This window comes from Primulina tabacum, chromosome 12 (genome assembly GCF_025594145.1).
Source record: "Primulina tabacum isolate GXHZ01 chromosome 12, ASM2559414v2, whole genome shotgun sequence".
NCBI classification, from domain to species: Eukaryota; Viridiplantae; Streptophyta; class Magnoliopsida; order Lamiales; family Gesneriaceae; genus Primulina; species Primulina tabacum.
This window is the reverse complement of record NC_134561.1, coordinates 5,039,557-5,056,050: the sequence shown is the minus strand read 5'-3', so window position 1 is coordinate 5,056,050 and position 16,494 is coordinate 5,039,557. Positions and strand designations below refer to the sequence as shown.

Here is a 16,494-nt window from a genome sequence, read left to right as displayed (position 1 = left end):
TACCTTATGTTATACTGATATGTATACTAGTATGATTTCCATTACATTCCGCATTTTAAAGAAAAAAGTTTTATGACCCTAATTACTTGATTAGTAAATCGATCCTAATGATGATTAAGAATTGATTAGCGTTCGGGTCCCCACAGTGTGTGTGTGTGTATATATATTGATTGATTGTCTTGAAATCGTTTTTCCTCTTTTCATCATTCTTCGCCAGCACATCATTCTCATCAGTCAACTTTCTCCACCAAAAATTTCTACATGGTTAGACTTTTTTTCCTTTTAACTTTTTTTAGAAGTTGAAAGCTTTCGTTTAAATTTTGTAAGTTTCGTGTGTTATTTACTGATTAATATAATTAAAAATATAGTAATTACCAAAGCCTATTTTTACGTTTAATAATTAATTTCATATTAAAGTTTGAAGTTTGACTACAAATTTCATCACCTTCATGCGTTTGACCTCTAGTAAAATTTTATTATGATTAAAACAAATGAAATAGAGCGCATGTTGATGTCCAAAATCAATTTTTGTTACTTGAGCTTTATACTGGTAATTTTTTGTTTTTGTTATATTTTTGTTAACAAAAGTACATCATGCTTTTGTGTGCTACTATTTTTTTATTTCTGGTTATGATACATGTTGGATTTTTGCAATAGTTCTTTTATTTTGTATAAAAAAATTATTTTATAAATGGATGGAGTCAAAAAATCAACTTGACGATCACATATTGCGGTTGTAGCAATAGTAGCTTGTGTTGCTTACTTGAATATGTTATTTCATAAAAATAAGATGTAAGGACCGTGTATCATATTATCGTAAATCCTATGTGATTATCGATGATTCATGAATTTGATATGTGATTATGCAATTGATGTATATTATGACAATGAAATTGAGAAAATGAATATTGAATATGAGTTGACGTTGTAAGAGCTCGAGTGGAGAAGCCGGACGCAAATATAGTACAAAAGTCAATATTTGTACAGAACATGTGGCGCCCGGGCGGTAGAAAGTGACTGCCCGAGCGCCAGGGTATATGGCAATTGTGTTCGGGCAGAACACTTTGCGTCCGAGCGGTAGTTTGCGACCGCCCGAGCGCGATGCAAGTGGGTTTGGGCAGAACATGCCGCGCCCGAGCGGTAATTTGTGACCGCCCGAGCGCGGTACAAGTAAAATTCGGGGGCAGAGTGTCTCGCGCTCGGGCGCGAGAATTCTACCGCCCGAGCGCGTAGGCGGTGGAAAGATAAGAATGATTTTTGCTGTTTGAATTCTTCATTTCATTTACGTAGCTTCGAGAGAATACGAGAGAAATCAAATTTCTTTCTTCCAAATCGACTTCGAAACGCTGTCTAAACGCGAAACAAATTATATATTCGGAATCGTCGCGTCAAGGGCTTCTGACTGAGGTAATTTTCTTCTGGTTCCAGCAGCTTGAAATATCAAAGTGCTGGAATAGCATGTATTTCAAGTTGAATTTCCTGTATGTAGTAGAATAACCGACAATAAACTCATATTTGAAGTCGGAATTGAATTATGATATGATTATGATTTGATATGAATTTTTGAAGTTTCAAATGATATTTGAAACTCATATGAATGATTTTGAATTATGTTATTGATTGGAATGAGTATCTTATTGATGTAGATAAAGTATTATACCGATATCTTCAGGCTACATCAACTGGAACGAAGAATTGAGGTATGCTGCGACCGGGTAACATACGACAGGTATCTGTATTATATGATATATGTTGGATTGATTTGACTGATTGGATTGAGAATACGTCTCTATATGCCTTAATTGTTGAGTTTATGTGGCATACATGACATTGAGATTTGAATATCAATGTATAAAATAAATGTTTTGTTAACACACATCGTTTGATGCATACATCGATACATGACATGCACGTTGAGCTATGATCCTTGGATACCCTGATATGATTTGATTGGATTTTGGGGTTTGTGAACACAATGCTATGTTTGGTATTATATGACCCTTAAAGACATAGACATTTGTGGCCCCGATGATTGGATATGAGATTTGGGATTTGATGGCGCTTTGTCGACGCTATCATACGAGTATCCCTTATTGAGGCCGGTGTGCCAGCTCGAGCATTGATTTGATAGCGATTCGTTTGATTCTGACATGTGCTCAGTGGATGGGCATTTGACCTGATACCTCCACGACATACATGCATTGCATACCATATATCATTGTTTAGATATCTGTGGTATATATGATTGGTTGTTCTATACGGAGCTTTGATCACCCCCAAGGGGGGCTGTTGTTGTCTTTGTGTGTGGACAATGGCAGGTACTCCAGGTTATCAGGAGACCGGAGAGGGTACTTCTGGAGGGAGTCACAGTTTGAGTTGATGTTTATGTTTTGTTCCCAATATATATGTATATGTATTTATATATCGGGGCATGTCCCGAGGATATGAGTTGTTTGTATATGATTGGTTTTGAGTTCGTGTGGGCATGTTTATGATATGAGATAAAATACTATTTTAGTATTTAAATTATAGAAGAAATATTTCGGGCTCATTGTAAAGGAAATTTTAAACCCGTTTTCCGCTGTAATTAGTTAACCCTAATCAAAGTCCATTGTAATAACGATTAGGAGCTAAGGGCCCCACACTAGATGGTATCAGAGCATAGCTGGGAATGCTCGATTGAGTTTTGTGTACACTTGAATAGGCACAAAAGAATTGTGCGCATGTGTTTGATTTATTTGTATTACTTGCTCTTACTTGATTTGATTTGAGTAAGTATCTGATGAGATTGATGATATGAGATGATGGTATTGTGAAATTGATATTGAATTGTGATATTCATCTTTTGATTTGTAGATGGATCCCACAAATGAAACTACGAGTAGCAGTACTGAGAGAATAGTTGGGCAATTTGAAGGATTGTCCATGGATGTAGTGATGGCTCGATTCCAAGATTTTAAACCACCGAGGTTCTTTGGCACTCAGAGTGCTGAAAGAGCAGAGGCCTGGTTGAAGGATATTGAGCATTTGTTTAATATTGTTGAGTATTCCAAGGCTCGAAGACTGAAACTTGCTCTCTATCAGTTGAAGGACCGAGCTAAATCTTGGTGGGAAGCCGCTGAGATTGGATTGAAAGAGGCCGGGATTGAAGTCACATGGAATGTCTTCAAGGCCCAGTTTCTGGAGCAGTATTCCCCTCCTTCCTATTATACTGCTCAGGAGAATGAATTTAATAATCTGCAGCAGGGAACAATGACTGTTGCAGAATATGCTTTGAAATTTTCTACTCTGTTGAAGTATGCACCTCACGTAGCTGGGAATGCGAAGGCAAAATATAACAGGTTTGTGAATGGATTGCATCCTGCTATATATACTTATGTTGTTTCTGGATTGCCTACCAGCTATGTAGAGGCAGTTGAACGAGCTAAGGCAGCCGAGGCTGGACTTAGGCGAGGAGGTCCACAGTATACTCCTCCACCTCCAGTGTCAGCCCAGCAGCCTACTTTGCAGCCGAGAGGTAAGAAGTTTAAAAAGACTGGTTCTGTTTCTTCGTCTTCTTCGAGTTCGAGTGGATCACAGAGAGGGAGTCCTGTGATTGCTCCTTACTGTAGCCATTGTGGGGGTAAACATACTATCGAGCAGTGTCGAGATATGTTTGGTACCTGTTATCAGTGTGGGCAGGAAGGCCATTTCTCTCGAGTATATCCGAACAGGGGTACGACTTCTTCCCAACCCCAGCCAGGATTTAGAGGTGGCCCCAGTATGATGAGACCTACTGTTCCTGCTCCATCTTTTCAGCAGTCGAGTGTCCTACGATATCGAGGACCGGGTGGTCAGAGTGCCCAAGTTCCTCCTCAAGTGAGAGTGTACGCCATGACCGAGGATCAGGCGAGAGAAGCTCATGGTGGCGTGATTGCAGGTATTTGCACGCTTTGCGATTATCCTGCACGTGTTTTATTTGATACAGGAGCATCTCATTCATTCATATCTCATGCATTTGTTGCATCTCACGATATTGAGTGTACCCCGTTGTATGATACTTTGTCGATAGCCACGCCAGCAGGGAAGATTATTTTGTCTGAGAAAGTTGTGCATAATTGTGTATTGATATATGAGGATAGTGTGGTATTTTTGAATTTGATTGTCCTCCCAATGTACGACTTTGATTCTATTGTTGGCATGAATATCTTGATGGCAAATCGAGCTACTGTTGATTGTTGTCATGGAGTGGTTCGATTTCGACCGATTGATGGACCCAAGTGGAATGTTTATGGCAAGGGTTCCCAAGCCAAAATTCCATTGGTATCTTCCTTGGAAAGGTCTCGACTTTTGACTAGCGGAGATGAGGGTTATCTTATCTACGCTATTGATGTCTCTAAGAAGGACCCTTCTTTATCGGAGATTCCTGTTGCGAAAGAGTTCCCGCATGTATTTCCCGATGAGATTCCTGATTTTCCTCCTCATCGAGAAGTTGAGTTTAGTATTGATCTTGTACCGGGAACTGCGCCTATTTCTAAAGCTCCTTATCGCATGGCACCTTTGGAATTGAAAGAATTGAAAGAACAATTACAGGATCTTCTCGATAAGGGATATATTTTGGACCGAGTGTATCACCTTGGGGAGCTCCAGTTTTATTTGTTCGAAAGAAAGATGGTACTATGCGAATGTGTATCGATTATAGGCAACTGAATCGGGCTACTGTGAAAAATAAGTACCCACTTCCTCGTATCGATGATTTATTTGATCAGCTTCAGGGTACTTCTGTTTACCCGAAGATTGATCTTCGTTCTGGGTATCATCAAGTACGAGTTCGAGACGAAGATGTGCCCGAAACTGCTTTTCGTACGAGGTATGGCCATTATGAATTCTTGGTTATGCCTTTTGGTCTCACGAATGCTCCTGCTGTCTTTATGGACTTAATGAATCGTGTCTTCCGAGATTATCTTGACCGATTCGTTATTGTGTTTACTGATGATATTCTTGTTTATTCGAAATCGAAAAAGGAGCATGCTGAACATCTGAGACCGGTGCTTCAAATTCTTCGTACTAGTCACTTATATGCTAAACAGTCCAAATGCGAAGTTTGGATGGACAAAGTTGTATTCTTAGGCCACGTCATTTCGAGACATGGCATATCTGTTGATCCTACGAAGGTCGAAGCTGTATTGAATTGGCCAAGACCTACGAATGTTCCTAAGATCCGTAGCTTCATGGGTTTGGCTGGATATTATCGTCGTTTTATTGAAGGATTTTCGAAAATAACTAAACTTATTACTCAACTGACACAGAAGAATCAGCGATTCATTTGGTCAGATGAATGTGAAGCTATTTTTCTTGAATTGAAGACGAAATTGACCACAACACCTGTGCTTACTATTCCCTCAGGTATCGGAGGATTTGTGGTGTGTACAGATGCGTCTGGTAAAGGTTTGGGCTGTGTTCTGATGCAACATGGCAAAGTGGTTGCTTATGCGTCTCGTCAATTGAAATCTTATGAAACTCGTTATCCTGTTCGTGATCTTGAATTGGCTGCCATTGTATTTGCTTTGAAGATTTGGCGCCATTATTTGTACGGAGAAAAGTTTGTTATCTATTCAGATCATAAAAGTCTGAAATATCTCTTTTCTCAATGTGATTTGAATATGAGGCAACGCAGGTGGATGGATCTCCTAAAGGATTTTGATTGTGAGATTCAATATCACCCTGGATCGTTGAATGTTATTGCGGATGCCCTTAGTCGGAAAGTTCACGATTCTGTTCTAGCCTCTGTTTGTGTCGCCAAGGTACATGAGGATATATGTACTTCTGGTTGGACTTTTCACTCGAATTGGAATTCTGTCACTGTCTCAGCATTGCAAATTGAGCCGAATTTGATATCGAAAATACAAAAGGCCCAACGAAGCGATGCTCAGATCCAAAAGTCGAAAGAGCTTGTATCTGCTGGACATCAGTCTGGATTCCAGATTTCTTCTGATGGTTCTTTACGACTTAATGGTCGGCTGGTAGTTCCCGATAATTCTGATTTTGAAATCTGCCCTTCTTCGAGAAGCACATTGTAGCAAATACAGTATTCACCCTGGAGGCCGAAAGATGTATTTGACATTGAGACCTCAATTCTGGTGGAAACGTATGAAGAAGGTTATTACCGAGTTTATTTCTAAATGTCTTGTCTGTCAGCAAGTGAAAGCCGAGAGAATGAAACCTGGAGGATTACTCCATAGTCTTGAAATCCCAAAATGGGATTGGGAACATATTGCTATGGATTTTGTGACTCATTTACCTCGTTCGCCCAAGGGCTGTGATGCTATTTGGGTCTTTATTGATCGGCTTTCGAAATCTGCGCATTTCATTCCGTATGAGCGGACTTATCCTTATAAAAGAATGGCCCGTTTATACATCGAGAATGTAGTGAGACTGCATGGTGTGCCAGTCTCAATTGTATCTGATCGTGATCCCAGATTTGCTTCTAAATTCTGGGGTAGTTTCCAAGAAGTGATGGGTACGCGTTTGGCTATGAGTACTGCCTATCATCTTCAAACTGATGGCCAGAATGAGCGTACGATTCAAACGTTGGAGGATATGTTGCGTGCTGTTGTGATGGACTTCAGAATGGGATGGCAAGATGCCTTACCATTGGTTGAATTTTCTTATAATAATAGCTTTCAGACGAGTATCGATATGGCACCGTTTGAAGCTCTATATGGGAGACGATGTAGATCACCGTTATTCTGGGATGAAATTGGTGAGAGACAATTGAGTGGACCTGAAATGATACAGGAAATGAACGATAAGGTTCAGTTGATTCGGTAGCGGATGAATCGTCAAATGAGTTATGCGAACAAACGAAGACGACCCTTGGAATTCCAGAAAGGTGACAGAATATTTTTGAAAATATCTCCCTTTAGAGGCACTGTTCGATTCGGCATGCGAGGGAAATTATCTCCTCGATATGTTGGTCCATACGAGATTCTTGATCGAGTTGGTGATCTTGCGTATCGATTGGCATTGCCACCAGCTCTATCTGCTATTCATGATGTGTTTCATGTTTCTATGTTGAGGAAATATGAACCAGATCCATCGCATGTGCTGACACCTGATGAGGTTGAACTGGATCCTTCTTTTTCCTATGTTGAACAACATGTTCGCATTATGGATCGAAAGGAAAAGATATTGTGTAACAAATCGATCCCTTTGGTTCGAGTACAATGGACACGGCATGGTGTGGAATAGTCGACGTGGGAGTTGGAAAGCAAAATGCGAGATTCATATCCGCATTTATTTGATGCTAGTCCATCTGTTCCATTGTATTCGATGTATACTGATCCGTTTACTGATTTTAGTTTTGATATGTACTATAACTGGTAACATATATATGTTTGCCAATGTTATGTATATAGAGATGTTTGAGATTTCGAGGACGAAATCTTTTAAGTGGGGGAGAAATGTAAGGACCGTGTATCATATTATCGTAAATCCTATGTGATTATCGATAATTCATGAATTTGATATGTGATTATGCAATTGATGTATATTATGACAATAAAATTGAGACAATAAATATTGAATATGAGTTGACGTTGTAAGAGCTCGAGTGGAGAAGCCGGACGCCAATATAGTACAAAAGTCAATATTTGTACAGAACATGTGGCGCCCGGGCGGTAGAAAGTGACCGCCCGAGCGCCAGGGTATATGGCAATTGTGTTCGGGCAGAACACTTCGCGCCCGAGCGGTAATTTGCAACCGCCCGAGCACGATGCAAGTGGGTTTGGGCAGAACATGCCGCGCCCGAGCGGTAATTTGTGACCGCCCGAGCGCGGTACAAGCAAAATTCGGGGGCAGAGTGTCTCGCGCTCGGGCGCGAGAATTCTACCGCCCGAGCGCGTAGGCGGTGGAAAGATAAGAATGATTTCTGCTGTTTGAATTCTTCATTTCATTTACGTAGCTTCGAGAGAATACGAGAGAAATCAAATTTCTTTCTTCCAAATCGACTTCGAAACGCTTTCTAAACGCGAAACAAATTATATATTCGGAATCGTCGCGTCGAGGGCTTCTGACTGAGGTAATTTTCTTCTGGTTCCAGCAGCTTGAAATATCAAAGTGCTGTAATATCATGTATTTGAAGTTGAATTTCCTGTATGTAGTAGAATAACCGACAATAAACTCATATTTGAAGTCGGAATTGAATTATGATATGATTATGATTTGATATGAATTTTTGAAGTTTCAAATGATATTTGAAACTCATATTAATGATTGTGGATTATGTTATTGATTGGAATGAGTATGTTATTGATGTAGATAAAGTATTATACCGATATCTTCAGGCTACATCAACTGGAACGAAGAATTGAGGTATGTTGCGACCGGGTAACATATGACAGGTATCTGTATTATATGATATATGTTGGATTGATTTAACTGATTGGATTGAGAATACGTGTCTATATGCCTTAATTGTTGAGTTTATGTGGCATACATGACATTGAGATTTGAATATCAATGTATAAAATAAATGTTTTGTTAACACACATCGTTTGATGCATACATCGATACATGACATGCACGTTGAGCTATGATCCTTGGATACCCTGATATGATTTGATTGGATTCTGGGGTTTGTGAACACAATGCTATGTTTGGTATTATATGACCCTTAAAGACATAGACATTTGTGGCCCCGATGATTGGATATGAGATTTGGGATTTGATGGCGCTTTGTCGACGCTATCATACGAGTATCCCTTATTGAGGCCGGCGTGCCAGCTCGAGCATTGATTTGATAGCGATTCGTTTGATTCTGACATGTGCTCAGTGGATGGGCATTTGACCTGATACCTCCACGACATACATGCATTGCATACCATATATCATTGTTTAGATATCTGTGGTATATATGATTGGTTGTTCTATACGGAGCTTTGATCACCCCCAAGGGGGGCTGTTGTTGTCTTTGTGTGTGGACAATGGCAAGTACTCCAGGTTATCAGGAGACCGGAGAAGGTACTTCTGGAAGGAGTCAGTGTTTGAGTTGAGGTTTATGTTTTGTTCCCAGTATATATGTATATGTATTTATATACTGGGGCATGTCCTGAGGATATGAGTTGTTTGTATATGATTGGTTTTGTGTTCGTGTGGACATGTTTATGATATGAGATAAAATACTATTTTAGTATTTAAGTTATAGAGGAAATATTTCGGGCTCATTGTAAAGGAAATTTTAAACCCGTTTTCCGCTGTAATTAGTTAACCCTAATCAAAGTGCATTGTAATAACGATTAGAAGCTAAGGGCCCCACATAAGAGCTACATAAGTAGCATCATATCAGAAAAATATTCAGAAATAGATGTAGTTAGGAAGGAGTTAATGTATCATATTGAAACTGATGAAAGAATTCGTGGGGTGCTTCGTATGGGGCCAACAACATTTATGAAATTTGTTACACTATTACGAGAGAAAACTTTCCTCAAAGTTACTATTTACAGCAGCATAGAAGAACAATTTGCAAAATTTTTGTATGGTGTTGGGCAAAATGAAAGTACTCGCTCAATGAGATTTATATTTTTACGATCTGGAGAAACCATCAGTCGACATTTTCACAATATCTTGAAGGCGATCAAATCTCTTCAAGATCAATTCATGATCCAACCTGATGGAAATGAGGTCCCACCTGAAATCTTTCATAATCATAGATTATATCCATATTTCAAGGTAAAAATATATAGATAAAACTTTTTTTATTGTTTTATTAAAATTTAATACATGATTAAAAAATAATTTAATTTTGATACATATAATAGGATTGCGTTGGTGCAATCGATGGAACACATTTCCGTGTTAAAGTATCTAAAGAACATGTTGCAAGATTAGAGGAAGAAAATATTTCCCGACACAAAATGTGTTGGCTGCATGTACCTTTGACTTGAGGTTTATATATGTGTTACCTGGATGGGAAGATTCTGCAGCTGATGGACGTGTCCCTGAGGATGCACTCGAAAGAGAAGATAAGCTAAAAGTTCCAAATGGTATTTCATCATACATATACTAATAAATGTAAAAATGGTAATAAAAATATTATTAATCCTCAATTAATTTTTGTAGGTAAATTTTATCTTGTCGATGCTGGATTTATGCTAAGAGATGATTTCATTGCTCCTTTCAGAGGAACTCGATATCATCTAAAAGAATACACTAATCGTGGACCAGAATCCCAAAAAGAAATATTTAATCACAGACATGCATCTTTGAGAAATGCCATTGAAAGAGCATTCAATGTTTTAAAGAAAAGATTTTCAATTTTAGCTAGTGGTGCCGAGCCTAACTACAACGTAGAGACACATTCCGAAATTATATTAGCATGCTGCATTTTGCATAATTTTCTCATGGGAGCATATTGTGGGGACCCGGACGCTAATTATCTTCTTAATCGTCATTGGGATAATTGGATCAATTTAATTAATCTGGGTCTAAAATTTTTTTTTTTAAAAAAATGCGGAACGTAATGGAGTTAAACTCATATACATATCAGTATAAAAGTACAAATCTTGTACAACATACATCAAACTCAAACTAGGGTTCAACTATTATACATCAAGTGCTGAAACCCAAATCTATGTCAAAGTCCGTAGTCTCCACTCTATATCAATCTCTCATCATCTCCTTGACCCTGATCATGTCCCACCTGTTGCCATGCACACATACAAACACGACAACAGCCAGATAATTCCGGTGAGAATATAATCCCAGTATAAATCAACGAACATGCAATCATATAATCCATACAAAGCATGCAACAGATATCAGATATATATATCAAAATCTGGAAATAAAATCAATATGATGATGTCAATCAGACTCGTGACTCCACGTCTCAGACTAGACTCAATCCTAGTCTAGGGATCCCGGTTTCCAGACGTTGGCATTCCATATCGACCATCAGTAATAGAAGAAACTCCGATTCTATCCACGCCGATATAACTAAACATCCAGTGTCTTGACCTATCCGTCACAGACTTTGGCACTATCGCCGATTCACTATCCTGTGACATCGTGCAATGTGCCCGTGGCGATCCCACCACTATCAGGCACTTCTGTCACAAGATCACTCGTCTAATACATGATTTCTATAAATCAATAGAACAAGCATATTAATTCAAAACAATGCATACAATAACAATAAGTATGTGATTTAGGGAAACTAAAGTATATCCTACTCGAGTCGTTCTCCCAATACCACATTGACTTATATCTTTCTTTTATTGAAATTCTGATGTCGTTCCTGTCTGGAATTCAAAGTCTGTCAACCCTCAATCTGGCAATGACAATATCAATAGTACCATATCAATATACTACTCCAATCAATACCAACTCTGATCAATCTGGATTTAATTCAAAATCAACTGCATAACGGAACAATCTGAATATCACCGTCAATACAATCTCAACATATATTAATTACAAATCATAACTCATGTCCAATACCATCTGTAATGAATCCGTAATTCAAATCTGTTCAATTCTCAATCAATATGATCTGAAAATCACAACAATTCCAAAATCAACTTGTTCTTCGATCTGACTTCGATTCTACGATTTCTAGTATTCCAAGAACACATAATAATGATCAAATAATAATTTCCCCAATATCATAATTTCAAATGATAACAGAACTCAATAAAACTTACGTCCAGTTGTAGCTCGTATCGAGAGGAGTACAGTACTATGTCCGGAATCAAAATCTGATAATCGAACTCACACAATCAAAATTCTAAAGAAAATGATGCTTTGAGGGAATTTCAGAGAAATTGTCTCGGTTCTTGCTGGAGGAAAGTGAAGGAATTGAAACTTTTGTATGTCAAAGCATGACAAGTGTCCCACTCAAGTCATAATTGCACTTTAGCCCCTGAAATCTTCACTATTTGCAATTTGGTCCTCAACACTCCTTTTTAATTCCATTTCCATCCTAATTAATTACAAAAACCGTGGAATCTAATTTATCATTCCAAAATTCGTAAATTAAATAATCTCGGATTAAAATGATATAATCTCGGGCCTTACACAGATCCTAATGAAAGATTGATTGCTGAAGTCGATAGTGAACTAACAAATGAAGATATTGTGACTGAAGAAAATACAGCTTCTCGTGGTAGATCTGAAAGTGGCAGGCATGGAATAATGATAAGAAATAGAATAGCGCAATAAATGTGGGAAGATTATGCGTGTGGTCCTACTTAAAATATTTTGGTAGTCCTATAATTTTAATTTAATGATATTAAATTTGTTTGATTTCTATGTAAAATTTGTTCTTTTTTATGAATTTATATTTTTTTTATTGTTTTACTCAACAAACTAATTGCCTAATTGTCTTATCATTAGACATTTTAATTATTTTTTTATGATTTGAGCTTTGTAATGTTTGTCACATCTTAGGAAATGAGTCTTGATGCTCCATCTATTGAAGATGTCCACTACAAAGGTGGACTCAATAGATGGATGAGTTTTTGTTTGATTTTTTACTTGAACAAAAGAATCAAAGACAAAAATCAGACATAAATTTTTCTCAAGCTGCGTATAATGCTGCTATTGAAGCTATTAATTCCAAATTCACTATGAAAGTAAATAAAGATAACGTGCAAAATAGATTAAAAACTTTGAAAAGAAAGATGACCATTGCTTTGGAAGTCTTCAAACGAGGTAGTAGGTTTGGTTGGAATGACATAACAAAACAAATTGAAGCACTAGAGGATGTTTGTGATATATTAATCAAGGTATGCATTGTTATTATGTTCATTTTTAATTGTTTGTATTTTTTTCAATTGTTATTATCTTAAAATATAAATATAATTTAATTAGGTATATCCTAAAGCTAAACATGTCCGAAATATTGCAATTTCTTATTTTCCCGTGCTTCGAGAAATATTTGAAAAGGATAGAGCTACTGGAAAAGGACCAGAAACTGGAAAAGAAAACACGTCGTTGGGTAAGAGAGGGGAAAGAGCCGAGCTATGGAGAATCTTCAAGAATAGAAGAGATCGATCGGTTGGTAGCCGAGAAACATATACATTTAGAAATTTTGGATGATTTTGAGGAGGAGAATGTTCAACATACATTTGTTCCTCATTCATCGTCCACAAATAACAGTTCTAAAGTTGGCACGAAAAATGTCAAAATTTTATGAAATGAAAGAGAGATCTGACACTTTGAATAACAGATCTCACAAATGGCTAAGGCGATGGATGTCAATGAACAGAGAAAGCGTCGATGTGAAGAGGTATACATTGAACTGACAAAACTTAATGGAGTAGATGAAGATTTTGTTCTTGCAGCAAGTAAATGATTATTTTATGTCAAATCCAACTGCATCTGATTTTTTTTTTGGAGATTCCACATCATGCTCGTCTTCGGTGGTTGAATTGGAAAATGAACAACTCATCTTAGGATAAAATATGAATTTGATTATGCATTAGATTCGTTGATAAATTTATTAATGTTTTAGATTGTTTTGGTTTCTTTATTGATAATTTATCTGGATTTAAATTTTCATATTTTGAATTTGTTTGATGATTTTTTAATTATTATTTTATGTGCACTATGATTAATAAATAATAATTAATTTTTGAATTTACATACACAAATAATAGAGAAGAATTATTAATTTCTAAACTTCTTTGGGTTGTTCACGTTTAGATGATTTATAAGAGTAGCCTAGTAAAATTTTAAAATTCAAAATTCGAATCTTTTTTTCTCCAAACAAGAAATGAATTTGTAAATACCATTTTTAAATTTTAGACCGAACACCAAATGAAATTTCAAATACTTGAATTTCCAAATTCAATTCCAAATCCAAATCCAAATCCAAAACCAAATTCATATTTTGAAACAACCAAACACAATGTGTAACGCCTCGAAAATTTGAAGGTCCACGCGAACCACATTCATGCAAGTTACTAAATTTCTCGTGTATTTCAATTAATAGTTTTAATTATATAAATTAATTATGTTTTGTATATTGACATGCTTAAAATATATTTTTCTATATGGTTGCATTAAAATGTATTTTTAAAGGATATTCGAATTGCGATCGAGGAACGGACACCGATGACTGAAAAATAGAAAATGATTTTATTAAATAATTTTTTTAATTATTTAAAATATAAGTGATATTTTTTCTTATTTTTGAAAATAAGGGGTTTTGAGGTGATTTTATACGCTGAGACGTAAATATTATGGTATCGGTTTTTAACAAAAATACGAACGTGTTGGGCAACCCGGCTAATAAATTCACAAACTTATTTAAAAAAAATTGTTTTTACATTTTAATTAAGCACTAATGGGCCTAATTTACATACTTAATGGGCCTAAGTCTTGTTAGGGACTGATTCAGTATTTAATGTGCAATTTCACCCCATTAATCCCTACAACCCACGCCACACACCAACCATCAGATTGTAAAATCCCTCCCCAAGCAAATACACGGCACACACAAGTGAAAGTAAGGGAAAAGCTTCGATAATTCAAGGGAAAATTCGGCCAAGGTATACGTCGCCGTTCTTCGCATCGTCGATTCGTTTTCGTGCGTAAAATACGCAAAGGCACGCTGTTGGAACATTTCATGTTCGCAATCTTGATTTTGATGTTAGCAAAACTTGTTATTGTGTTTCTAACATATTTACTCATGTGTGAAGTTGCAAACACAAGAAGCAAACCGAAATCAAATTCTGCACAAACTGAATTTTTGACAAGCTTCAGTGTTTTGATGATATCTCTCAACTGGATAATCCAAATTACAATCCTCCAACTTGACCGCTTAGAAAACTCAATTTGGAACAAGTTGTATCTTACGTCAGTTGGGCAAAATCGAAAGTTATCAAAATCTAACTGATCGATGAATCTCCGAACTGATTGCACGAAAATAGCAATCAGTTGGGTTTGAGCAGCTGCAATATTTTGGTCATATCTCTCAGCTCGGTTATCGAAATGAAGCGATTCAGTATGAGTTGGAAAGATAAGACAATGATCTACAAATCATCTTCAGAAGTTAAAGTCTGAATCGAAGCTTAAGATGCTGATAAATGACGATTAAACTACTGATTTTGCACAAACTGATATCAGCTAGGCTGATTTCAGCACACCAGCTGAAACTGAACCAGCTGAAGACCAGTTGAACCAGACCAACTGAACTGAACCAGCTGCTGATCAGTTGAACTGAACCAGCTGTTGACCAACTGAAACTGAACCAGTTGAACTGAACCAGACCAGCTGAAATTGAACAGAACCAGTTGAACCGAACCAGCTGAACCGAACCGAACCAGCAGCTGACCAACTGAACTGAACTGAACCAAGTGCTGACCAGTTGAACTGAACGACCAGTTGAGTTGACCAGTCGGAAAAATGTCTAGCAAGGTGAATTTGACTGTTTGAATCTTAGAAACAGTACAAAAACTTTTCAAACGGTCATATTCTTGTATCTAACGTATATATCATTGTTGGGGCCTATAAATACAACATATTGAAGATCAACAAGAGCTTTTGAAGTGGTTTCAAAGCATGGGCAGTTAGCATGAATATATTAGCTAGTTGAGAGCACAAGCTCTTGTGTGAGGATACATTTGAGTTGCACACTGTAAAGGATAAATTCCTCACACACAATCACTCATACATACACAAAAGAGTTGAACTTCAAAGTTTAGTTGAGTGAGTCTTCACACAAAGACGTAAAACAATGTGTTTGTAGTCTTTGCATATGAGACATTAAACAATATGCTGATTGTGAGGTGCTGCCTACAATCATGAGAGCTAGGAGTTCAGTTAGGCAGTAGTGTAAGTCATAAGCTGAGTGGATTTGTACAAAGAGTTATATAAATCAAAGTTTTCTAGTGAATCCTTCCCAAGGGGAAGAAGGGGTGACGTATGAGTATTTGAAGTCTCCGAACATCCATAAACAAATTCGTGTCTATTTGTTTATTGCATTTACTTATCATTTTCATTATTTAAAGATGCATTGTTGAAGCATTTTATGTGTTCTTCAAATACCAAAATATTGCATTCCAAGTGTTTGATAAAATGCTTCATCTAAAATGCTTTTATTCATTCAACTTGCATATATTTTAAATGCTTTACAAATTATTTAATCGGTTTCTACGAAGGATTATTTCAAGTGTTTTCCGCTTGGTTTGAATATCAAACTCGATTTAATTCATCGGTGTTCAATGTTTCAAGAACCGAGCTATTGTAGCTCAAAGATTACCCCCCTAATCGATCCTATCACATGCCATATTATTTTCTTCAATCATCTATCACACCATAATATTTATTTGAACATGTTTTGAATGAAAACAAATTGCCCACCATGATATTTTCGTAACTATGCATATGTGTGTGTTAAACTCTTGTGTTTTGGTTCAAAAATCATGTTTAATTTGCGTTAAGGGTCTGACATGGTTAGGGTATGGATTAAGGGTGTTTTACACAAAGTTTAGGGTCCTAGACACACACCAA

The 16,494-nt window shown here is 37.0% G+C and overlaps 1 long non-coding RNA gene across 1 annotated transcript; it reads left to right on the top strand.

Annotated features, from left to right (window-relative positions):
* Window positions 1-240: 240 nt before the first annotated feature.
* On the top strand, window positions 241-10,371 carry LOC142521059 (uncharacterized). The gene is made up of 3 exons (XR_012814063.1): window positions 241-792; window positions 9,303-9,708; window positions 9,798-10,371. It is a non-coding gene; the product is annotated as an uncharacterized LOC142521059 (long non-coding RNA).
* The last annotated feature ends 6,123 nt before the right edge of the window (window positions 10,372-16,494 follow it).